General features: G+C 47.6%; 1 protein-coding gene across 1 annotated transcript in view; it reads right to left on the bottom strand.

Moving 5' to 3' along the window:
• CROCC2 (ciliary rootlet coiled-coil, rootletin family member 2) overlaps positions 1-26047 on the bottom strand; it is a 1620686-nt gene that overhangs the window by 1555040 nt on the left and 39599 nt on the right. The window lies entirely within an intron of this gene.

Here is a 26047-nt window from a genome sequence, read left to right as displayed (position 1 = left end):
TTTGATGGACAGAATGTAGATCAATGTCTTACATTCACCCCAGTACAAGGATCTGGGCCCAAATCCATCGTTTTTTGCACTCCACACCACCCTGGGTCAGATAATGGCTTTATGCAAATCAGCTCTGACCCTGTGCCCCATGGGAACAGTCCAGTCCGAACTACAACAGCCATATCTTTCCCAGACCGGAATCAAGCATCCGAGGACCGGACCGGTTTCGAGGTAACACCTCTCATCAGCCCGGCTAGCTTGACTCCAGTGGTGTGGAGGCTCTGGGACCCACGTCTGAGCTACCCCAGTACACTCAGGGAGAAAATTACAAAAAACAATTTGATGGACAGAATGTAGATCAATGTCTTACATTCACCCAGCCTCGGATGCTTGATTCCGTTCTGGGAAGGACATGGCTTTTGTAGTTCGGACTGGACTGTTCCCATGGGGCACAGGGTCAGAGCTGATTTGCATATCGCCATTGTCTAACCCAGGGTGGTGTGGAGTGCAAAAAAACGATGGATTTGGGCCCAGATCTTTGGACTGGGGTGAGTGTGTGACATTGATCCACATTCGGTCCATCACCTGTTGTGTTTGCATATTCCGCCCTAAGTGCGCTGGGGATGCCCAGACGTGGGTCCCAGGCACTCCACACCACTGGAGTCAAGCTAGCCTGGCTGATGAGAGGTGTTACCTCGAAACCGGTCCGGTCCTCGGATGCTTGATTCCGTTCTGGGAAGGACATGGCTTTTGTAGTTCGGACTGGACTGTTCCCATGGGGCACAGGGTCAGAGCTGATTTGCATATCACCATTGTCTAACCCAGGGTGGTGTGGAGTGCAAAAAAATGATGGATTTGGGCCCAGATCTTTGGACTGGGGTGAGTGTGTGACATTGATCCACATTCGGTCCATCACCTGTTGTGTTTGCATATTCCGCCCTAAGTGCGCTGGGGATGCCCAGACGTGGGTCCCAGGCACTCCACACCACTGGAGTCAAGCTAGCCGGGCTGATGAGAGGTGTTACCTCGAAACCGGTCCGGTCCTCGGATGCTTGATTCCGTTCTGGGAAGGACATGGCTTTTGTAGTTCGGACTGGACTGTTCCCATGGGGCACAGGGTCAGAGCTGATATGCATATCGCCATTGTCTAACCCAGGGTGGTGTGGAGTGCAAAAAAACGATGGATTTGGGCCCAGATCTTTGGACTGGGGTGAGTGTGTGACATTGATCCACATTCGGTCCATCACCTGTTGTGTTTGCATATTCCGCCCTAAGTGCGCTGGGGATGCCCAGACGTGGGTCCCAGGCACTCCACACCACTGGAGTCAAGCTAGCCGGGCTGATGAGAGGTGTTACCTCGAAACCGGTCCGGTCCTCGGATGCTTGATTCCGTTCTGGGAAGGGCATGGCTTTTGTAGTTCGGACTGGACTGTTCCCATGGGGCACAGGGTCAGAGCTGATTTGTATATCGCCATTGTCTAACCCAGGGTGGTGTGGAGTGCAAAAAACGATGGATATGGGCCCAGATCTTTGGACTGGGGTGAGTGTGTGACATTGATCCACATTCGGTCCATCACCTGTTGTGTTTGCATATTCCGCCCTAAGTGCGCTGGGGATGCCCAGACGTGGGTCCCAGGCACTCCACACCACTGGAGTCAAGCTAGCCGGGCTGATGAGAGGTGTTACCTCGAAACCGGTCAGGTCCTCGGATGCTTGATTCCGTTCTGGGAAGGACATGGCTTTTGTAGTTCGGACTGGACTGTTCCCATGGGGCACAGGGTCAGAGCTGATTTGCATATCGCCATTGTCTAACCCAGGGTGGTGTGGAGTGCAAAAAAACAATGGATTTGGGCCCAGATCTTTGGACTGGGGTGAGTGTGTGACATTGATCCACATTCGGTCCATCACCTGTTGTGTTTGCATATTCCGCCCTAAGTGCGCTGGGGATGCCCAGACGTGGGTCCCAGGCACTCCACACCACTGGAGTCAAGCTAGCCGGGCTGATGAGAGGTGTTACCTCGAAACCGGTCCGGTCCTCGGATGCTTGATTCCGTTCTGGGAAGGACATGGCTTTTGTAGTTCGGACTGGACTGTTCCCATGGGGCACAGGGTCCGAGCTGATTTGCATATCGCCATTGTCTAACCCAGGGTGGTGTGGAGTGCAAAAAAACGATGGATTTGGGCCCAGATCTTTGGACTGGGGTGAGTGTGTGACATTGATCCACATTCGGTCCATCACCTGTTGTGTTTGCATATTCCCCCCTAAGTGCGCTGGGGATGCCCAGACGTGGGTCCCAGGCACTCCACACCACTGGAGTCAAGCTAGCCGGGCTGATGAGAGGTGTTACCTCGAAACCGGTCCGGTCCTCGGATGCTTGATTCCGTTCTGGGAAGGACATGGCTTTTGTAGTTCGGACTGGACTGTTCCCATGGGGCACAGGGTCAGAGCTGATTTGCATATCGCCATTGTCTAACCCAGGGTGGTGTGGAGTGCAAAAAAACGATGGATTTGGGCCCAGATCTTTGGACTGGGGTGAGTATGTGACATTGATCCACATTCGGTCCATCACCTGTTGTGTTTGCATATTCCTTCAACAACTGACACCACTTATTAATACTACTCCATCCACCCAGAAGGCAGAGGGCTTGGAAATACCCTCTATCTTCGAGCTAGCTTTGGGCAACAAGGTCAAAGGTCTCCTGCTGAGGCAATTAAAGCCAAGCTATTTTAAAAAGGTTTAATTTAAAATGATATTTAGTGCTTGGAAAGTCTGGTCGAAAGTCGCTAAAAATATTCTAATCCCTAAACTTAATTGTTACACCCCTCTGTGGCGCTCCTCATTGCTCCCAGAGCAGGCCAATGATGTCATTGCAAAAAAATGGGAAGGACTGGGGATTGCCACAGTCTGGGATTTTCTAGGCGATGACATGCATGCAACCTTTTCAAATCTTCAAAGTAAATTTAATATATCTAATGCTGATTATTTTAAATGTATTCAAGTAAACACTATAGTAAGCTAACAAATTACCTAGGATTAGGTGGGAAAGGGTGCCACTTATAGAAACTATTTGTAAAACTACTACTAGAATTGGTACAATTTATGCAATGCTTCTTGAAAAATTACAGGATGACCTAAAGCGCACCAAAATACTATGGGCTAGTAAATTAGCTAATCCAAATGTTGATATTGAAATGACTTTGATATTAGCTTCGCGCTTGCTTCTTTCATCTAGTTTAAAAGCACAATTATACAAAACAATCTATAATTTATATTACACACCTGTAAAACTACATGCTGTGGGGAAAAGGTTAAGTGATCATTGCCCAAGATGTGGCAAAGGCCCAGCTACGTTATTACACATGTTTCATGACTGTGAGAAATGGTTGTTATTTAAGAAAATGATATTGGAATTTTGGGAGGAGGTCTTGGGCATAAAATACCAGATTTCCCCACATTATATATGCCTGGCTATGATAGCACGCTAGAATTAAGCTTGGAGAAGGAGTCTATCCTCTTTGTTGGAATGGCAGTATACAGAATAATACTTGCCGCTCGCTGGAAAGACATTGACCCGCCAAGCTTTCAAATGTGGCTAACTCGTTTCTTGTGTGCATTCAATCATGAAAGAGCAATTTACGCTACCAGGGGTAGACAATCTAGATTGCGGGGCAACAAGATCTGGTCTCCTATTACAGCTTGGAGTGTGGCATTAAGGCTAATTCAAGACTTCCTCTATAATTCTAGTTACTTTGTATATGATGAAGAAACTTTCTTGGGTTTGTTTTCTAATTCAGTCCTAAGTATGTGTTTTCTGTGCTTCCTTTTTCTTCTTATCTTTTTCTTGAATTATTCTTATATATGGTCTAAGTATGTTCTCATATATGGATTTGTTTTGTTTTGGATTTTCATGTACTATCTGGAGCAGTTTGATAAAAATATATTTAAAAAAAAGAACACCCTTCAGTGGATGACTCTGCGCCTTAAGACATGTCCACATCTACTCCTACCTATGCAAATTAACTGCTACCTCAGCCACTCCTACCTATCCATCATTGCTCGATCCAATTTTGTCCCAGCCCAGTTGTTCTCTTCTAAGTGCAAAGTGGAACGGTAAACGCATTATATCTTGCTTTGTTTCTTGAGAGCTCTTATTTCATATGTGGTGTGTACGGATTCAAGATGTTCCATGTGACCAATATTTGTTTATGTCCAGATATGGCCCTGACATGTGATTCGATTTATGTATGCTATGTCTCCCTTATGATTTTTTTGCAACTGTTTGTCTGTAAAGTAATTCAAAAACTTTCAATAAACAAAGTAAAAAAAAAAAAAAGATGAACAAGTATTATGTGCTCTTTTTTAACCATCCCTGTGTGGTAATTCGGAGCGATTGCATTGTGTTGGGAGGTGCTAGATTGTGTGGTATTTGTTCCACTACATAGATGCTCCTTATAGAGCTATATGTAGCAAGGCCTCCCTTGCTGTGGCTGAAGTTGGTGCTTTTTATAGCTGGTAAGAAGTGCAAGTTGAATCTGTGCAATGCTGTTGGCAGTAGCAGCTCCTGGAGGGAGTGCTGCGGGTGGTAGGGCGGGACGGGAAGGGCCAGGGTGGAGGGTAGTAAACTCCAGATTAAGGCCAAACGGAGTTCAGTAACTAAATAAATTTAAAAAACAAATTACATTCCGCGTACTGGATTGCCAAACCGGTGATGCAGCACGCAATGTAATTTGTTTTATTTATTTACTGAACTCCGTTCGGCCTTAATCCAGAGTTTACTACCCCACACCCTGCCCCTCCCCCTCCCCGCCACACGGCCCGCAGCACTCCCTCCAAGAGCCGCTACTGGCTGTTGGTGATTCGCACCAAGTTTCTTGGAACGAGATGGTGTCGAATGTTTGTGTTTAAGATTGCAGTTCCGGGTCCAGAGTCTTGTCTCCCAAGCCGTTGATGTTCCAAGAACAACATTTCAGGGTGTTTTTAGCTTCCGTTGCGGTAAGCTTGATATGTCACAGACTTTGGGTTTTGGTGTTTATGGTCCTGGATAACCAGCTCCACTCTTGTGTGGCTGTGCTTTTGGTTAGGTTTGTTTATGTGCCTGGTGCTCTCTGATTCCTCTGTTCTCTGGGCTTTTGCTGCGTGCTCTTCACAGCACTGAATACAATCCAGTGCTCGATTGTGCCAGCCCAGGGTCTTTTTGGCTTTCTTTATCGGCTATTAGGGGGTCCGGGTATCTTGGTTTGGTAAAAGGCCGTAGATTGATGCTCCAGGCATTGAGTATAGTGTGTTCTTCAAAGACCTTCTCAGCTTGGTTTGGTGTGGCTCAGACTGTTTTAGTTGCTTCCACTACCGGTTGGTCTGGTGACTCTACAAATTTGACTGACTCCAAGCTGATAGTTTTTAGGTTCTTTAGACTATTGATGGACCTTAGTAGGCGTAGGATTTTACCCCTATTTAATATGTCAACCCGTTCCTTTGATATATACTCAGGATAAAACACAATTGTTGTGGAGCCCGGAAGCACTTTTTGTTCTGCGAAATTGCTCTGTTTAGCTATTGGGTCACCCACTGACTCAGTTGGTTCGCTTGATGGTCTTACTGGACAAAGTAGGTGATTTTTGCATGCTCTATCTCTATGCAGGGGCCTGTTGTTATAGTTGTGTCCCTTTCTGAATGTCCTCTTCCCTGTATAGCTGTTAGTCGTCCAGTGGCTCAGTAGGTTCACCTGTTGTTATTACCGAAATTTGCATGCACTTTTCACGTACCCGAGCAGTCTCAATGCGTGGGCCTATTGTTGTAATTGTTTCCCCTTTTAAGCACCCTCTTCCGGTCCCAAGTTCGTTCTTAAGGCCATCACATGTTAGTTTGTTGAGGGTGGTGCTCCCTTTTGTTCCTATTCCCTCTTCCTGAGTGGCCCTTTCTCTCAAGTCCCGGCCTGGATCTATCGCTTCTCCCACCATGGTTGAGATGTCTTGTCGATCTTCCACTGGCTCCTTTCCGGAGCTATGCGTTTTGCCCCTGCTGAGTTGTAGAACCAGTGTTCGTTTTTGGTTTCTCCCCTTCCTCCCCTGTTTCCTCCGCCGTTTGGAGTAATGGATGCTTTCAGTCGGATCAATGTTTTGGGGGGGGTTTGCTTGTGTGTGCTGTGTCGCTCTTTCAAAATGCTACTGCTCAGTAAGTTATTTTTTGTATCTATTGTCGGCAGGTCCGCGGCCTCCCGGAGCTGCCTTACTTCTGGTGTCAGAACTGAGGTGGGCTGGGCCCGAACCTGGATTCTTGAGTTTATTTGTTGATTGCTCATTGCTACTCATGTGGGCAGAGCAGTTGGCTGACTTATTTGTCACAGCCTCTCTTATGTCGGAAAAGAGATTGTCCATTACTGTTGGTATTGTCGCCAGCTTGTCCACAATTGTTATGCACGTGCAGCTGCCCTGTGTAAATTGTGTCTCTGATTGAGCCCTTCTGATCAGGTTGTTAAACTCTGACAGGTTGTTGTCGATGTATGCGACGAAGATGGAAAGTGAGTTGAGAACTGACAGTTGAATATCCATCTTATCTGATAGGTATCGCATGGCATTTACGGACATTTGCAATGTGTGCAGCAGTGTGGTCCAGGTGTCTTCTTTTTCTTGCGATTTGCTCTTTTCGATGTTGGGTTTTGGGAGCTGATGTTTCTTCCTTGGGGTTCACCTCCAGGGGTGATAGAGTATGAGGCTACCAGTTCCTCCCATTCCTCTGGTGTGAAGTACGATTACTCTGGTTCCGTATACTGAGTTGTTGACGTGTGTGGCCCTTGTGTCTTTCTTTTTGGTTGAGCTTGGGCAGTGTCATGTCCAAATTGTACGTGCAATTGTTCCTGGGTTTGTTGAGCAGACCATTCTCGCGCTGTCAATTGAGGAATGGTTTGTATTTTTCCTGCTGCCATTTTCGTTGGCGTATTATAGGGATCTTCATTACAAAGGTGGCCTCCATGAGCTCATGCTGGGATGTGGTTAATAATAATAATACAGCGTTTTGTAGAGCGCGAACAGCTACCTCACGTGGAGGTGTCCCGGCGCTATCAGAATGCGGTTGACCTAAGAGAGAGGCGTGATAGGGTTAGCGGGGTAGAGTGAAGAGCCAGGTTTTTAGCAGCTTTCTGAAACAAGGTTCGGAGGGAGCTTGCTGGATTGTTGGTGGTAGGGTGTTCCAAAGTGTGGCAACATTTGCCGAAAAAGTTCGACCACCTAATCAAACCCTTTTTACTCGTGCGACAGTCAGTTGAACACGGCAGTTGGATCGCAGCGTGCGAGCTTGGGAGTATCTTGGGAGCCCGGTTTTCAGATATTCAGGGCAGGAACCAAACAGAGATCTAAAGGCTAGCGTGAGTGCCTTAAATTTGATTCTGCTGGCGACTGGAAGCCAGTGCAGTGATCTCAAATGCGGAGAGACTGAGTGCTTGAAAGGAATTCGCAACAACAGTCTCGCAGCCGCATTTTGGACCCCTTGAAGTTTTTGAGTCATGTATTTTGGTTGGCCCAGATAGAGTCCTTTTGCGTAATCCAGCCTTGATGTAACAGTGGCATGGATGACCGTTTTACGGCAGCTCTCCGGGAGGAGTCTTAGGATCTTGCGGAGATTCCTCAGCTTACTCAAGCAGCAGCCAGCTACTTGTTGAATATGTGCGGAGAAAGTCAGGCTGTCGTCCAACCTTACTCCGAGATTTTTGGCCGTGTGGCTGGGTAGGGGGGCTTGGCCCATCTCCGTAGGCCACCATAATTCTGAGGGTGGAGGGGGCCTTTTCCAAAGAAGATCACTTCAGTCTTGTTAGCATTTAGCTTAAGTTTATTAGTGTTCATCCAACAGGCTATATCCCGAAGACAGCCCCTAAAGTTCGAGAAGGATTCCTGCGACACCTCTGAGTACGGAAATACCAACTGGGTGTCATCGGCATAAGATATTGCCTTGACACCCCAGTTGGCAATCAACGTAAAGAGAGGGGCGAGGTAGATGTTGAATAAGAGGGGGCTGAGTGCCGACCCTTGCGGGACGCCACAACTGAGGGCTATGGGTGCTGAAGAGACCGTCCCTAGTGCCACCTTCTGTGTTCTCTGAGACAGATACGACCGTATCCACCCCAGTGCTTTGTCGCAGATACCTGTCTCGGCCAATCGCATCAAGAGCCTGGCGTGGTCAACCGTGTCGAAGGGGGGTGGGTTGCTTTTCTGGTGTGCGTCCACTTTAGCGCTGGCAGAGCTTTGAAGTGTTGAAGTAGTCCTGGGAGTACTGTTTCTACCCTTAAGGTGGTGTTGTTATTGGGGGGCTGCCTGCTTACTTGTAACTCCTCCTCCTCTTCTTCTTCTTCTTCCGTTCGGTGCGGTGGCCTTTTGTCCAGAGATTCTTCCTTAATGTGCCAGAGAGGGATATGATTGTTGGTACATTCTGTCCCTTCCTTTTCAGTTGCCGCTGCATGGCTCATGGCCTGTCCTGTCATCTTTCTCGCTCCCATTCAGTTTGTCAATGTTTTTAAGGATATCCGGCTCTGAATGGCCCCAAATATCTTGGCTTATATGCCCATTTTCCTAGTTTTCTTTAGTCTTTTCTTCTTTGCTAGCGTCTATTAGACTTGCTGCGTGGCTTTTACTGGTGATTGGGGACTCTCCACAGTCTATCTTCAGCTGTTGTCGTTGTGCCATCTGATGTACCATCTGATGTGCTTTGATTGGTTAAGAGGAGAGGGGAGGTTAGTTACTTTGTTACTGCTCTCGATTTTGGCGCCGCTTGCCATGATGTTTGGCAGGGTCTGGGGGCTGGTGAGAAGTGGTGAGATCAGGGGTATGTCCTCCTCCTTCGTGTTCGTCTTCTTTGGTGGGTGCCTTCTTAGTTGCCCTCTGCGTTCTTTTGTTAGGGTTAACTACCGTCTGCTGCTGCCTTGACTTCCCCGATCTCATTGGTGTGGCTATTATTGTGTTTTTGTTGTTGTGACTACTCACAATGCCCCTTTTCCAGTTTCTTTCCCCTTATCTCCTTATCCAGAGATGGCAGCAGCCTTATTAGCTTTGTCTTTGACTTTTTTGCCTATTTGTCTAAAATCTTTTGTCCTTTTGCCCATTTGTCCTTTTATCTTTTTACCCTTTTTAGTTGTCTGGTAAATACAGCATTTAACCTGTAGCCAATAAGAGCTGGCGCGCAGTGCAACGCCTTGGGCAGGGAGGGCAAACGGTGTGGTTGGGAGAGGAAGCACCAGGCCAAGAGTCAAATAAATCGGTAGGTTCTTATTGGGCAGGGAACCCCCTGTCTCCTTCCTCTGTCCCCTGTCCCACCTGTCCTTGCACCAAATCGTAGGTGCAGTTAAAGTCCCAGGGAGCGAGATGGGGGATGGGTGGTTCCGCCGCGGCACAGGTCTCTTGCTCGAGAATTCGGTCCCACCCTCCTGCAGCATCCGCCTCCCCTTTCCACCTTACTGACTTCAGCCTTCTGATTTCACCCCTGTTGGTAGATCAGGTGGGGACAGGTAAGCAGGGCAGAGTGCAGCAACTGGTGTCTGGCTGGTTGGCTGATTGGAGGATCGCAGAGATGGCAATGCTGTATCCGTTTGAGCTCCGCTGAGTTTGGAGGATTTTGGAGGGTGCCTGCTAATCTGTTGCTCGTGCCATAGTGCCTTTATGTCCTGCGAGCCGCTCTTGGACCCGTAGGCAAGGAGCGGATTGTTAAAGTCTTCCTTTTGTGTATAATGGGTTGTTCCATCCCCCTCCCCTTCCCCTCTCCTTGGTTTCTCCCACCTGGAGTTGACAGTAGAATGTTGGTATCTTACTGCAGTTGAGGAGAGTGGATGTCCAATAAAGCAGTACTCTTACGTATTCTGGTTCTACTGACTAGGGATAACCTGGGCGGGGGCACAATTTTTGATGAATGTCCTAGATTGTATCGGGAAGAGCTGGGCCTTTTACACGACTTTAAGCACAAAATAAAACTTAAAGCCAACGCCAAACCTGTAGTACACAAACTGCATCCTGTACCACAACAAATGAAGGAGCCCCTAGAGAAAGAGATCAACAAACTCTGTGACATGGGAATCATACAACCTACAGAATGTTCAGAATGGTTGGCGCCAGTCGTCATCGCAGCCAAGGCCAGTGAAGATGGGATTCGCCTGTGTGTAGACTTAAGGAGGCTCAATGAGAGCATATGGATAGAAAGACACCCACTGCTGAACATAAATGAGATGCTCAGTGCCATGTCCCAGGCAAAGATATTTGACCTATCCATGGCTTACCACCAGGTTGACCTTCACCCAGAATCTAAACCTCTCACTGCATTCATAACACCTCAAGGTGTGTACATGTTTAGAAGGATGCCGTTTGGATTAGCGTCTGCTGCGGCGGTTTTCCAAATAGTAATACAACAGATTCTAAAGGGGGTTGACCACTCCATGTGCTTCCAAAATGATATCTTGGTGTATGGACGGTATCTGGAATACCATGATAATACCCTCAGACTCCACGCACTCCTGGTCGTCCTCTCTGTGCCAGACTGTGCCCCTGCCTCCATCGTGCCTGCTGCATCGCGTGGTTTCATATTTGTGCCAGCATCGTGCCCCTGTCTCCATCGTGCTGCCTGCTGCATCGCGTGGTATCGTATTTGTGCATTGTGCTTTAATTCCGAGTAGTACTCTGTGCCAGACTGTGCCCCTGCCTCCATCGTGCCTGCTGCATCGCGTGATTTTATATTTGTGCCAGCATCGTGCCCCTATCTCCATCGTGCTGCCTGCTGCATCGCGTGATATCGTATTTGTGCATTGTGCTTTAATTCCGAGTAGTACCTGTGCCAGACTGTGCCCCAGATCTCGCCCGGCATTGTTATTGTTATTGTTGGTGCCATTTGGTTGTCCCAGCCCGTCTCTCCTCCCCGCTCCCTGCCGCTGCACCCCGCGGCCCCACCCCCACTCCCTACAGCATTTCCAAACATTCCCCGCCCCACTCGCCACCCCGCTCCCGCCTCCCAGCTGCTCCTCCCTCGCTCCGCCCCCCTCCACTCTCCACTTATGGTAGAATGGCAAATGTGCAGCGTTCACGCGCAGCGGGTGCGCCCCATGTGCGCCGAAGGCGCGCCAAAGGTAAGCCCGTCTACGCCCGTCCACGCCTGGACCGCACCCTGCACCAGACCCCCTGGCCCCCGCAGAGGCCATACCACCCGCCTAACGTACGACGCTGCCACCCTCACTGCGCTCAACACCGGCCGACTCCCCGACTGCAACCTAGCCGCCCCAGGACGTACCCATGGACCCTTCACCTGCCAATCCTGCAAGTTCTCCTGCGTCAAGTCCCACACCACACCCACAAACGCCAAACAGAGATCCGTCAATAACCACCTGAAGTGCATCCTACTCAACACCCGCTCGGTCCACAGACACGCCATTGACCTATGGAACTTACTCGACACCACATCGCCAGACGTCACCTTTCTTATGGAAACCTGGATGAACGCCTCATCAGCGCCCGACATCGCCATAGCCATCCCGGACGGTTACAAGATCATCCAAAGAGACCGCATCAACCAAACAGGAGGAGGAATCGCCATCGTCCACAAGAACACCATTTGCATCTCGACCAGCTCCGAAGACACCCTCATAGCCACCGAACACCTCCACTTCCAGATACACACCGACCCCAAGACCACACTCAGAGGCACCCTCATTTACAGACCCCCAGGACCCCGCACACAATTCAGTGAAGACATCGCTGACTTTATCAATCCACACACCACCCCCTCCGGCGACTACATTCTCCTAGGGGACCTCAACTTCCATCAAGAGAATAACAACGACAACAACACCACCACCCTGCTGGACAACTTCGCCAATCTCGGACTCAAACAGCTGGTGAGTACCCACACCCACTACGCCGGACACACGCTTGAACCAATCTTCTCCTCCAGCAAGCACATCTCCTTCAATCACGTCACAAGACTCCACTGGACAGATCACAGCTGCGTCCACTTCAGCTTCAAAAAGACCACGTCCCACCACCACCCGCAACAAGTTCCCCGCAGAAACTGGAACAAAGTTACCACCGACCAGCTCACCACATCTCTGAACCAAAACCTTCCCGCCATATCAACGGACCCAAACAAAGCAGCCATCAATCTGCCACAGTGGATCACCCACTGCGCTGACAAATTAGCACCCTTGAAAAACCATCACAACAAGCCAGGAAACAAAAAAGCCTCCTGGTTCAACGACGACCTCAAGAACTCCAAAAAGAACTGCCGCGCCCTCGAGAAAGTCTGGCGAAGAAACCCAACCACAGATTACATGACCGCCCTCAAGGACGCCACCCGCAAACACCACGAACTGATCCGCTCCACCAAGAAATCAGCATTCAAGGATCGACTAGACAACAACGCACACAACAGCAAGGAACTCTTTAGCATTATCAAAGAGCTCACCAATCCCAGCGCCGGCAACAACGACATCACTCCCTCTCAAGACCTCTGCAACTCTCTAGCCTCATTCTTCCACAGCAAGATCGCGGACATACATAACAGCTTTGGCGACCAGTCCTCTCCCTCCACCACCGAACTAAAGCCCCCCTCCACCACCCTTCGCGCCTGAACCCCGATTAGCACCGAAGACACCATCCGCTTGATGAACTCCATCCACTCCGGATCTCCAACCAACCCATGCCCCCACCATATCTTCAACAAGGCCGACTCCATCATCGCACCCCAACTCCGGAACATCATCAACTGCTCCCTCAACACCGCTACCTTCCCGGAAAGCTGGAAACACGCCGAACTCAGCGCCCTCCTGAAGAAACCTACTGTAGACCCCACCGAACTTAAAAACTATCGCCCCATCTCACTCCTCCCATTCCCCGCCAAAGTCATAGAGAAGACCGTCAACAGTGAGCTCGCCGCCTTCCTCCAGTCTAACGGCTCCCTCGACCCATCACAGTCCGGCTTCCGAGCCAACCACAGCACAGAGATCGCCCTCATCGCAGCCACAGACGACATCCGGACACTACTCAATAACGGGGAAACAGTGGCCTTCATCCTCCTGGACCTCTCCGCAGCATTCGACACTGTCTGCCACCGCACCCTTGTACAACGCCTCAGGGACGTCGGGATACAAGATAAGGCCTTGGATTGGATCATCTCGTTCCTCGCCGGAAGAACCCAAAGAGTCCGCCTCCCCCCTTTAATTTCAGAGGCCACAGAAGTCATCTGCGGCGTACCACAAGGATCATCGCTTAGCCCCACCCTCTTCAACGTCTACATGAGTCCCCTCGCATCCATCGCATGCCAACACAACCTCAATATCATCTCTTACGCTGACGACACACAGCTGATCCTCTCCCTCACCAAAGACCCAAACACCGCCAAAACCAACTTACACGAAGGAATGAAAGACGTAGCCGAGTGGATGAAGAACAGCCGACTGAAACTGAATTCAGACAAGACGGACGTCCTCATCCTAGGATCATCCCCCTCTGCATGGGACGACTCATGGTGGCCACCGGCCTTAGGAAGCGCACCCAAACCAACGGACCATGCTCGCAACCTGGGATTCATTCTAGACTCCTTCTTCTCGATGACCAGACAGATCAACGCTGTCTCATCGTCATGCTTTAACATCCTACGTATGCTCCGAAAAATCTTCCGATGGATCCCAACCGAAACAAGGAAGACGGTCACCCAAGCACTTGTCACAAGCCGACTGGACTACGGATACACACTCTACGCCGGAGCCACAGCCAAATTGCAGAAAAGACTTCAACGCATTCAAAACGCCTCCGCTTGACTCATCCTAGACAAAACCCTGCCACAATCACATATCCATACCTTCAGCAATAATCAAATTATAGTTTCAAAAATATGCTACATTAGTCATCTTTAAGGTGCAAAACCAAACACAAGAAGAAGGGTCAGAGTGTTTTTTAATTAAACAGTTATTTTTTCTTTTCTTTTTAGTTTTCAACTGACACCTTCCGTAAGAACATAAAAAGCAATTTTTCACTTTTTCACAAAATACAAATTGCGGCGCAACAATTCAAATCAGTGTAAGAAGTGACTGAGTGTGAAATATTGTGACATTGTGACATATATACGTGAAGGTCTATATACAAGTGAATAAGTGATTATGAGGAAGGGGGAGAGGTTTATAAAAGGCCAGTTCCTATCTCGTTAATACTCGGGACCAACACGCTATTTCAATTAGCTATGATGTGTTGGACTCGGTAAGTTGGTCCTTTGATGGTTCTGTCGACGTTTCGACCCTGTGGACACCTTATTTGTGGGTCACTGGCGGGTCTTCTTCAGGACGGGGACTGGGAAAAGATTATTGCGCCAGGTCTTCACCGAGCAGACATCCTTATATTCTACTTTATGCAGGTGTCTTCATCAATCTTGAATCTATTCTGTGTATCATGTGGCCATATTCAAAGATTTTTCTAATTGTGGGGTGACTGTTCACTCTGATCACCACGATCGTTGTACATCACTCTCAACGATCATTTGTATATGTGGGTATCCATATTGCTGTCTGCCATCAATTATGCCCTCTCACATTCAATGTGGAAATTTTTTAATACGTGGTTTCCTTCGTCAGACTGGAATTCTGGAATCGTCCGCTCGGCTAAGCAGCTAGTCGGCACTGCTTAGCCGAGCGGACGATTCCAGAATTCCAGTCTGACGAAGGAAACCACGTATTAAAAAATTTCCACATTGAATGTGAGAGGGCATAATTGAACAGACAGCAATATGGATACCCACATATACAAATGATCGTTGAGAGTGATGTACAACGATCGTGGTGATCAGAGTGAACAGTCACCCCACAATTAGAAAAATCTTTGAATATGGCCACATGATACACAGAATAGATTCAAGATTGATGAAGACACCTGCATAAAGTAGAATATAAGGATGTCTGCTCGGTGAAGACCTGGCGCAATAATCTTTTCCCAGTCCCCGTCCTGAAGAAGACCCGCCAGTGACCCACAAATAAGGTGTCCACAGGGTCGAAACGTCGACAGAACCATCAAAGGACCAACTTACCGAGTCCAACACATCATAGCTAATTGAAATAGCGTGTTGGTCCCGAGTATTAACGAGATAGGAACTGGCCTTTTATAAACCTCTCCCCCTTCCTCATAATCACTTATTCACTTGTATATAGACCTTCACGTATATATGTCACAATGTCACAATATTTCACACTCAGTCACTTCTTACACTGATTTGAATTGTTGCGCCGCAATTTGTATTTTGTGAAAAAGTGAAAAATTGCTTTTTATGTTCTTACGGAAGGTGTCAGTTGAAAACTAAAAAGAAAAGAAAAAATAACTGTTTAATTAAAAAACACTCTGACCCTTCTTCTTGTGTTTGGTTTTGCACCTTAAAGATGACTAATGTAGCATATTTTTGAAACTATAATTTGATTATTGCTGAAGGTATGCATATGATTCAAAGCAATTGGTCAGATACCCGAAAGAACCACTGTTGAAATTATTACTGTATTGCCCAGGTTCTCAGGGATACTGGGTTACCCCGTAAGAATTAATCCAATCACATATCCGGCCACCTGAGAGACCTTCACTGGCTCCCCGTCAACAAGAGAATCACGTTCCGTCTCCTCAAACAGGCACACAAGGCCCTCAACGACCTAGGACCCAAATACCTCAACACTCACCTGACCTTCTACACCCCCACCCGCCAACTACGATCATCCAATCAAGTCCTCGCCACGATTCCACGCATCCGAAGAACCACCATGGGAGGAAGATCTTTCTTCTACCTAGCGGCCAAAACCTGGAATTCCCTCCCCACCCACCTCCGTTTTACACAGAACCACCTCTCCTTCAGAAAACAACTCAAAACTTGGCTGTTCGATAAGTAGCGATCCCCTCTCCCCCAAGCGCCTTGAGACCCTCTGGGTGAGTAGTGCGCTATACAAATTCTTGACTTGACTTGACTAGGGTTAACAGTACAGAAATCCAAGTGCAAAATAAGACCGATGTTGGGTGATTACCTGGGACATTCCATTTCAGAAGAAGGATTTAGGCATAAAGGCAACCTGCTCAGTGCTGTGAGAGACGCCCCATATCCAAAAAACAAGGATGAGCTCAAGTCATTCATAGGATTAATGGAATACATGGTCAAATACATAAAAAACTTTGCATCCAAATGTTAACCGGTGAGAGAGTTACTAAAACAAAACAAGGAGTTTGAATGGAATGAACAACATAAATGAGATCCACTCAAACAAGAGATCTTAAGTTCGCCAGCGTTAGGGGTATCCGATCCACAAAACAAAACCATCCTCTTGACCGACACATCCAACAATGGATTGGGGGCCACCCTATCCCAAAGAAATGGAAAAGAGGAACAGATTATTGCCTTCACATCACGTTGCCTGACAAATGGTGAAAAACCTTGCCTCCACACAGAAGGCAACGAGGGACTCAGCGGGCAGTGAACAGGAACATTTATTCAGGAATTCTTGTGGCATGGCGCGTTTCGGGAATCGTCCCTCTTCAGATGCCTATGCTCCCCTCCTGACTCCTTGCAGCAGTCCCTTTTTGAATGTGGAATACATCCTCCTCATTGGTGGAAAGAGGGTAGACTGCAAGTACCAGCATCCCTTGTTGTGGGATGTCTGAACAGGCTACCAGGATTCGGAATAGTTCCTCTTGGGGCTGAATCAATTGTCCCCCACTGCCCAACGCCTTCTGCAGCCTCCGTTGTGGGTAAATAGGGGAAGCGCCGTGGCAATACTCCGAGCTTCACCGCGAAGTTGCGGTCCCATCAAGGCACAGTATTATCCCTCCCGTGGCTTGCAGCGCTCCAAGCACACCATCGCTATGGCAATTCTCCACCATTGTGTCACACAGGTGCTTGGTTTGTAGGGGAGGGTCACCTCCATGGCGCTGTGGCCTTGCAAAAAATATCAAAAAACTGTTGCCTCCACACAGAAGACAATGAGGGACTCAGCGAGCAGTGAACAGGTAAATTTATTCAGGAATTGTTGTGGCATGATGCGTTTCGGGAATCGTCCCTCTTCGGATGCCTATGCTCTCCTCCTGACTCCTTGCGGCAGTTCCTTTTTGAATGTGTAATACATCCTCCTCATTGGTGGAAAGATGGTGGACTGCAAGTACCAGCATCCCTTGTTGTGGGATGTCGGAACAGGCTACCAGGATTCGGAAAAGTTCCTCTTGGGGCTGAATCAATTGTCCCACACTGCCCAACGCCTTCTGCAGCCTCTGTTGCGGGTAAATAGGGGAAGCGCCGTGGCAATACTCCGAGCTTCACCGCGAAGTCGCGGTCCCATCAAGGCCCGGTATTAGCCCTCCCGTGGCTTGCAGCTCTCCAAGCACACTATCGCTACCGCAATTCTCCTCCATGGTGCCACACAGGTGCTTGGCTCATAGGGGCGGGTCACCTCCATTGCGCTGTGGCCTCGCAAAAAATATCAAAAAACTGTCGCCTCCACACAGAAGACAACGAGGGACTCAGCGGGCAGTGAACAGGTAAATTTATTCAGGAATTCTTGTGGCATGACGCGTTTCGGGAATCGTCCCTCTTCAGATGCCTATGCTCCCCTCCTGACTCCTTGCAGCAGTCCATTTTTGAATGTGGAATACATCCTCCTCATTGGTGGAAAGATGGTGGACTGCAAGTACCAGCATCCCTTGTTGTGGGATGTCGGAACAGGCTACCAGGATTCGGAAAAGTTCCTTTTATATATATGGTTCAACTCCGTATCTCTCCAGATCTCACTCGCCCAACACGGACACGGATCTTTGTGCAGAATTAATTTATTGCGATGGCGCTATAGCGTTTCGACTCGTCCAAGCCTTGATCACATGACATGGTAAAGCAGTTATGCAACCAAGTAATTAATTGTTACTACATGAAAAGTGCTACCATAGACATAAAAGGAACTATTGTCGTAATAATAGTGTTGTGGTAGACATGAACAAATTTCAGTTTACTTCGCCAAGACATTGTTGATAACATTATTTTAAATAACTTACTAACAACCAGTACTGATCCTTATACCATAGTAGATAATAATAACTGTTTTATACCACTGCGTTTTACTACTATTTGTACATACCTTGTTGACAGTTCACTTAGATGAATGTCATGTATTTTTTGTATAATCCTTTCATTCACATTATATATCTGTTGCAGTTGCATCAGTTTGTAATAGCGTGGTTAAATCCTCGAAGACCTTATTGGTGGTTGCACAATTGCTCAATTATATTCTATCAGCGATGTGTCTGTCTACCTTATTAAACTGTGCTAAAATCATAAGTGGTGTGTGTCTTAAAATGTACTATGTGTTCTTATTAGGTTAAAAACCCTATTCAGTTCTGTGTTCTTACATTTTTAGTATATGTTTTTTTCGGTGGGTATCTTACTTCTTCTTATCATCTTGTACGGTCATCTATCTGTCTTACCACTGATCAAAAATTCATTGGTATCTTGATATATATATATATATATATATACACATGGATGTACCATGTTACAACGCATACCGTTACAACTACCTACCATTACAACGCGACCATTACAACGCATACCATTACAACACATAGCGCTTTGAGGTGCTGGATAGTGGTAAGTATAATTTACTATTCTAACTCCAGTCCCCGTGGACACTAGGGAAGGTGTTGGATAGTAAATTATACTTATTCCCTATCCTAGAGCGCCCCCCAGCGCAATGCGTTGTAATGGTATGCGTTGTAAAAGATGCGTTGTAGTGGTAGTGCATTGTAACAAATGCGTTGTAACAGGTGTATACCATACACATATATAGACAGACAGACAGATAAATAGATAGATAGACAGATATACACACACAAACACATATCTGTTGGGACGGAAAAGTCCTCTGCATGGTAAAGACATGTACCCCTCCCCTGAGTGCCTGACTGCATCGTTGTCTGGATCCCTAATGCTAAATTTTTCTGCAAACACGGATCATGCATGTGCACGATGGCATAGACATGTCTCATGGATTTCAGTCTTGTTGGACTGGGAAGGGCACCCAAAGCACTACCCTCATAGTGATGAAAGGCTACTGCCTTCACCAGAAGTTAAACAGCATAAGCGTGATGGTGGCAGCATACTGTGTGATGGTCAATAGTAGTGACCAGGTTATTTTTATCCTCAGTCATTGAGGTGATGCCTACAGGCTCACTCACCTTTTTAAAGGTTCCGCTGCTGTGTGTTTAACTCACCCTTGGCCTACATAGGGTTGACGTACAAGTGCTTGTGTAGTTGAAACGTGTGCTGAGTATGTGAGTGCACAGAAAATACACTACACAGAGGGTGCAGTGTGGAACAGTGTGCACATAGGAAATTAATGTGTGCGTTGGCAGAGGGTGGTTAAAGTGACTCACTGGTGCTGTACAGAGAGACTGCAATATTGAACAGTGTGAGCAGACTGAGTGTCTGTACTGCATGCGAAAATGCTGGTGGTAGCATCGTACATGTGCACAACAATACTTGACAGAGGAGAGTGCTGTGGATGTAAACCGAGTGCAGAAATTGTACATTGCAAGGAGGACCTTAGGTTCCATTTTGGGAAGCCCAGGCCTGCCAGGTGAAAACATGAGGAGTAGAGGAATCTTCCCCAGACAGAATTGTATATTGCTGCATTCCTGTGAGCTGGGTGGGACAAGCAATGGGTGAAGGGGAGCCAGTCTCTACCTGTGTATTACAAAGGGCTCTTAGATTCAGTGACAGATCACAAGGAAAGGGAAACATTTCAGGAAGAGGGAGGTGAGGGTGGTAAGGGAATCAAAGGGTGGGGTTGAGGGCCTGGGATTAACCTTTGATGCACAGATCGCTGTGGCTGACATTCAGGTGTGAACTCTGGTCACTCCCATAAATCTCGTGGTGAATTAATCAGCTTCGGGGTCCTGCCTGCTGTGACAGACATCTTCTGAAGGAAGGATAAAAGGGAGAGATGCCCATATCAAAGAAGCAGAACCCCAGATTGAAACTTCAAAGGTCCAGACCCTAAATCTCATTTTATGTCTGGAAAAGAACTATAGGGAAACTGAGTACCCATACTTTGTCATCTGCCGAGCAGCCAGCAGGGGTGCATGCGGAGGGGAAGCTCTGCAAGACTTCTGCTTGTGACCAGGACTAGCGGACTAGACTGCAAGTCTCCCGGCTGAGTGAGGGGACATCACCCAGGGAAACCAAGTTCACCTGCCTTGGAGTCTGGAGCACCAGTACCTGCCTGCTCACCAAAACCGGTGTGTCCGTGAGGAAGAGGAGCGTGTTGGAGGAATCGAGATTCAGAGGGGAGCCCAGATATGTAGAGCTCCTGTGTGAGGAACTGTGACACACAGATTGGACTGTTGTCCGTGTGCTGCGCTAGGAAGTTCCTCTGCCATGTATATCAGGAGGGGCTGCCGTGGACCGAGAACTGTGCTACTCCGATTGGACCATTGCCCGTGTGCCACATTGTAAAGAAAGACGATCACGTATGCCAGGAGGGGCTGCCATGCACCCAGAACACTGCTGCATCGAACGGGGCATTGCCTGTGTGCAGCGCTGTGGAGTTTGGCAACCCAGTTTGCCAAGAGGAGCCTCCAGGTGGTAGGAAAATGTTGCATCAATCAGGCCATCGCCCGTGTTCGAGTAGTTGGCACAACTCCATGCGCCAGAAGGGGCTGCAGAAGAGTCAACCAGAGGTCAGAGTGACCGGACAGTGAGGTTTGTTCCAGTGACCCCATATGCCAGGAGAGCCACTCGAAGGGCTGAGGCCGGATGTTTGGGTCATTGCCAGTGACCCAAATTGCTACTACATCCAAGAAGCTGGAGGCTTTGTATCCGAGGAGGCCAGAGGACAGAGGAGACGCCATCAGAGCCCCACCGGAGCAAGGAGACTGCCTCCCATCCCCGAGCAAGGAGGAACCAGACTTACCGCATGTGGCTGGAGCAGGAGCAACTCTGATCGTCAGGAAGTCGGTAAGTGCAGCTCACGGGGCGGTGTTTGAATATTGACCCCTCCTCTGGAACTCCGCGTAGTTGGAAACGCGGAGTTACTGTCCACGGACGCTGTGGATGTGATCTGACTCATCCTCGATCGTGTCTGACCTCATGGCAGCTCAACCCAGGCTGTTTGTAAACTATCGGCTGTGGATGTAACCAACGCTTTCTGCAAGCTTTTGGCTGCGGATTCACGATAAAGATTAACCTTCATTGGATGTGTAACTGTGGTAGCACGACTCACGCTGTCTGCAAGCCATCGGCTGCCGACAGATTTGTTTGACTCTGCGGCTCCGTTGAATTCAATTGGACAATTGTTCTGGAAATTTGTATTACTGCCTCCCATTTAAATACAGCATTGTGAATAATTCACGCCGTGATCGACATGTGACCTACGCACAGTCCATCACATTTCCACGTCCTGAGCCCAGTCGGGCCACGACTCCATGGTTTGCCCCTCACTCTCCCTTGTCTTCGTCCTGATGAAGACCCCACTCAAGGACTGAACCTAGCCTACATACAGGGGTCGAAACGTCGACGGCTTTCTCTTGAAACTTCCGGCACAAGCCCTTCATAGCTTCTAATTGACTGTGTGTCCATTGAAAGTTTATCTGTTCAGTTAGTCATCATGCACTGGGACAGGAACAGACTAATTTGCATATAGCCAGGTTCTGAAGCTGGGATGGTGCAGTGAGCTAAAAAACGGTGATGGATCAAGCCCTGATCTCTTGACTGGGTAGGAGTATTCTGCATCATTCAGAAACTCTGTCCATCACCTTTTCCAAAATTGATTTTATCCACACTATGTGTGGGAGGGTATACTCAGACGTGAGTCCCTAGCTCATTGCACCATCAGGATTCAAGCAAGCCGGGCCGACGAGGCTGAAATGCCAGAAACCGGTCCCCGGTAGCTTGTCTCCTTCCCAGTATAAGAATTGGCTTGGTAGTTTGGTTTGCCCTGTTCCCATCATGCACTGGGACAGGAACAGACTAATTTGCATATAGCCAGGTTCTGAAGCTGGGATGGTGCAGTGAGCTAAAAAACGGTGATGGATCAAGCCCTGATCTCTTGACTGGGTAGGAGTATTCTGCATCATTCAGAAACTCTGTCCATCACCTTTTCCAAAATTGATTTTATCCACACTATGTGTGGGAGGGTATACTCAGACGTGAGTCCCTAGCTCATTGCACCATCAGGATTCAAGCAAGCCGGGCCGACGAGGCTGAAATGCCAGAAACCGGTCCCCGGTAGCTTGTCTCCTTCCCAGTATAAGAATTGGCTTGGTAGTTTGGTTTGCCCTGTTCCCATCATGCACTGGGACAGGAACAGACTAATTTGCATATAGCCAGGTTCTGAAGCTGGGATGGTGCAGTGAGCTAAAAAACGGTGATGGATCAAGCCCTGATCTCTTGACTGGGTAGGAGTATTCTGCATCATTCAGAAACTCTGTCCATCACCTTTTCCAAAATTGATTTTATCCACACTATGTGTGGGAGGGTATACTCAGACGTGAGTCCCTAGCTCATTGCACCATCAGGATTCAAGCAAGCCGGGCCGACGAGGCTGAAATGCCAGAAACCGGTCCCCGGTAGCTTGTCTCCTTCCCAGTATAAGAATTGGCTTGGTAGTTTGGTTTGCCCTGTTCCCATCATGCACTGGGACAGGAACAGACTAATTTGCATATAGCCAGGTTCTGAAGCTGGGATGGTGCAGTGAGCTAAAAAACGGTGATGGATCAAGCCCTGATCTCTTGACTGGGTAGGAGTATTCTGCATCATTCAGAAACTCTGTCCATCACCTTTTCCAAAATTGATTTTATCCACACTATGTGTGGGAGGGTATACTCAGACGTGAGTCCCTAGCTCATTGCACCATCAGGATTCAAGCAAGCCGGGCCGACGAGGCTGAAATGCCAGAAACCGGTCCCCGGTAGCTTGTCTCCTTCCCAGTATAAGAATTGGCTTGGTAGTTTGGTTTGCCCTGTTCCCATCATGCACTGGGACAGGAACAGACTAATTTGCATATAGCCAGGTTCTGAAGCTGGGATGGTGCAGTGAGCTAAAAAACGGTGATGGATCAAGCCCTGATCTCTTGACTGGGTAGGAGTATTCTGCATCATTCAGAAACTCTGTCCATCACCTTTTCCAAAATTGATTTTATCCACACTATGTGTGGGAGGGTATACTCAGACGTGAGTCCCTAGCTCATTGCACCATCAGGATTCAAGCAAGCCGGGCCGACGAGGCTGAAATGCCAGAAACCGGTCCCCGGTAGCTTGTCTCCTTCCCAGTATAAGAATTGGCTTGGTAGTTTGGTTTGCCCTGTTCCCATCATGCACTGGGACAGGAACAGACTAATTTGCATATAGCCAGGTTCTGAAGCTGGGATGGTGCAGTGAGCTAAAAAACGGTGATGGATCAAGCCCTGATCTCTTGACTGGGTAGGAGTATTCTGCATCATTCAGAAACTCTGTCCATCACCTTTTCCAAAATTGATTTTATCCACACTATGTGTGGGAGGGTATACTCAGACGTGAGTCCCTAGCTCATTGCACCATCAGGATTCAAGCAAGCCGGGCCGACGAGGCTGAAATGCCAGAAACCGGTCCCCGGTAGCTTGTCTCCTTCCCAGTATAAGAATTGGCTTGGTAGTTTGGTTTGCCCTGTTCCCATCATGCACTGGGACAGGAACAGACTAATTTGCATATAGCCAGGTTCTGAAGCTGGGATGGTGCAGTGAGCTAAAAAACGGTGATGGATCAAGCCCTGATCTCTTGACTGGGTAGGAGTATTCTGCATCATTCAGAAACTCTGTCCATCACCTTTTCCAAAATTGATATAGCCGGCGCCTGCCAAGAGCTTTGCATATGAACATGTGCAGCCCGATTTTGCCAATCCAGGTCAGGACCACACTGCACCGTTGCCAGGGTTCGTACCGCTGGAGCAGGTAAGCTGAGAACTAGGCCTACCAGGCTCCGGAGGATATAATGCCTTTGGTTTTTGAAATGGTACTTGAACTCTAAGTAACTACACCTTGTTGGCTGACTCCAAGAGGGGGGGGGGGGGCTCCGTGAAAAGGGCCTACTAGTTTACATTCCCTGGATGTTGCTGCATGTGAGTGGGGAATAACAATACTTCTGTTACATGGGAACTTAGTAGTTTGGGGGTGGCTTGACACCTACAATAGTGCCTACCTTAAGGGGGACTGTGCTACTGCTTTTTGAATGTAGTTTACCTTTGCATGTGTAGAATTAGAATTAAAATACTTTTTTTATATAAACAAGCGTTTGACTGGACATTGATGTATTGTGTTAGTCAGGAGTCCTATTTACTGATCTGTTCTATACTTCCCTCCGAGGGAGCCATGACTGCTCGCGCTATGTTACCAATTGAGAGTCCAGTGTAGAAGTAGGCGCTTGACCCAACTGAGCAGGATCCATAGTAGGGTGGGCCCCAGGACATTAAAAGTAAACGGCCACAACCACCTCGTTTGGGTGCAGTAACCCTGCATACCCCGCGACCTTCTTAACAGGGTTCTAACAATATATATATATATATGTATATATATATGTGTATAAAGTACTCCATACATATTTTAAGAGGGTAGGACGTTTCAGTACTCAGCATAGAGTGAAGCTACTCAGAACCCGCAGGTGAAAAACACCCTCATAATTCACTGTTAGCCATCTATAATTTTATGTTATGTATGGCCCCAAAAAAATCTGTCCATGCTTTCAACTGCTACACGGTAGCAGAGGATCATTGGGGGAGTCATACAAAACATGGCCTCTGTTGTGTGTCCCTGTCCCAAAGGTTAAAAAATACATATGTATATATACCTTTCCAACCATCCTTCACCAACTTCCACCACCTTCCCTGCTTAACTCCCCCCTCCTGAAACTGCATTTTCTGCAGTTAGACAAAGCAGACAAGCAGAGCTGCGCTGATTCTCAGAGAGCCTTGTCAGGCTGGTCTAGAAGGCCTATATGACATAAAAACAGAGAATAATCAGTTTTGTAATCAACTATTGCTATGTCATAGCAGAGAGTTATGACATATACAGGCACATGCATCAACGATTTTTGCATGCGCAAACGGTGCGATTCGCTAAAATCGGCCGTTTGCGAATGCAAAATCATGTTTAGAGATGCATCATGCATTTTTGGGAAAATCGCTATTTTTAGCGAATTCCAAAAATGCGATTGCTTTTAAGGAATCGCAAATTTGCGATTCCTTAAAAGCAATGCATGATTAATTTTAAAATTGCGAATTCGCAATTAGGGGGTGCAAATTACCACGAGGTTGGACCTCGTGGTAATTTGCGAAAATGTGTTAAAATGCTCTAATTTGCATTTAAAAACACTGTCATGTTACAGACACACATGTCCTTAGGACATGTATGTTTGAAACATGCACTCCAAAATACATTTCAGGGGTGCAGGGGGGGGTCCTTTGGACCCCCCCCTGCACCCATGGAATGCATCAACATTTTGCGAATTCCAATTTGCGAATTCGCAATTCCCATTGATTCCTATGGGCCTTTTGGCCCATAGGAATCAATGGGAATTGCGAATTCGCACATTGGAATTGGCATAATATTTGCGAATCGGTAAAAATTGCGATTTTTACTGATTCGCAAATTTTATGCAATTTAAATCATGCATCCCGTTTTGCGATTCCTTATTTGCGATTCCTTAAAAATCGCTAATAAGGAATCGCAAAACGTTTTATTGATGCATGTCACCGTTAGAAACTAAAATAAACAATAGAGGCTCTCTATGAGAGATATACATAACAGAGGTAAGGTACCTCTCCTTGTAATCATCTGCAATTAACCATTAATCATACCATAGCTTTACCATGTTAAAGATGGATCTCTTAAAGTGAATCCCTATCTCCAGAGCAGATTACTCTGTTAGTGAGCAACTCTTTCCAGGAAGTGGACTAAGGATAGAAGTAATTTGTGCAGAAAAACTTATCTGGTGGGCCAAACATTTTTAAATGAAGAGCAAGCAGGGATTCACGTGGTTGTTGCACCAATAACTTCAACCCTGGGCACA

The sequence above is a fragment of the Lissotriton vulgaris genome, chromosome 11 (assembly GCF_964263255.1).
Source record: "Lissotriton vulgaris chromosome 11, aLisVul1.2, whole genome shotgun sequence".
NCBI classification, from domain to species: domain Eukaryota; kingdom Metazoa; phylum Chordata; class Amphibia; order Caudata; family Salamandridae; genus Lissotriton; species Lissotriton vulgaris.
The sequence above is the reverse complement of the archived record's forward strand: the minus strand, read 5'-3'. Positions and strand labels throughout refer to the sequence as shown.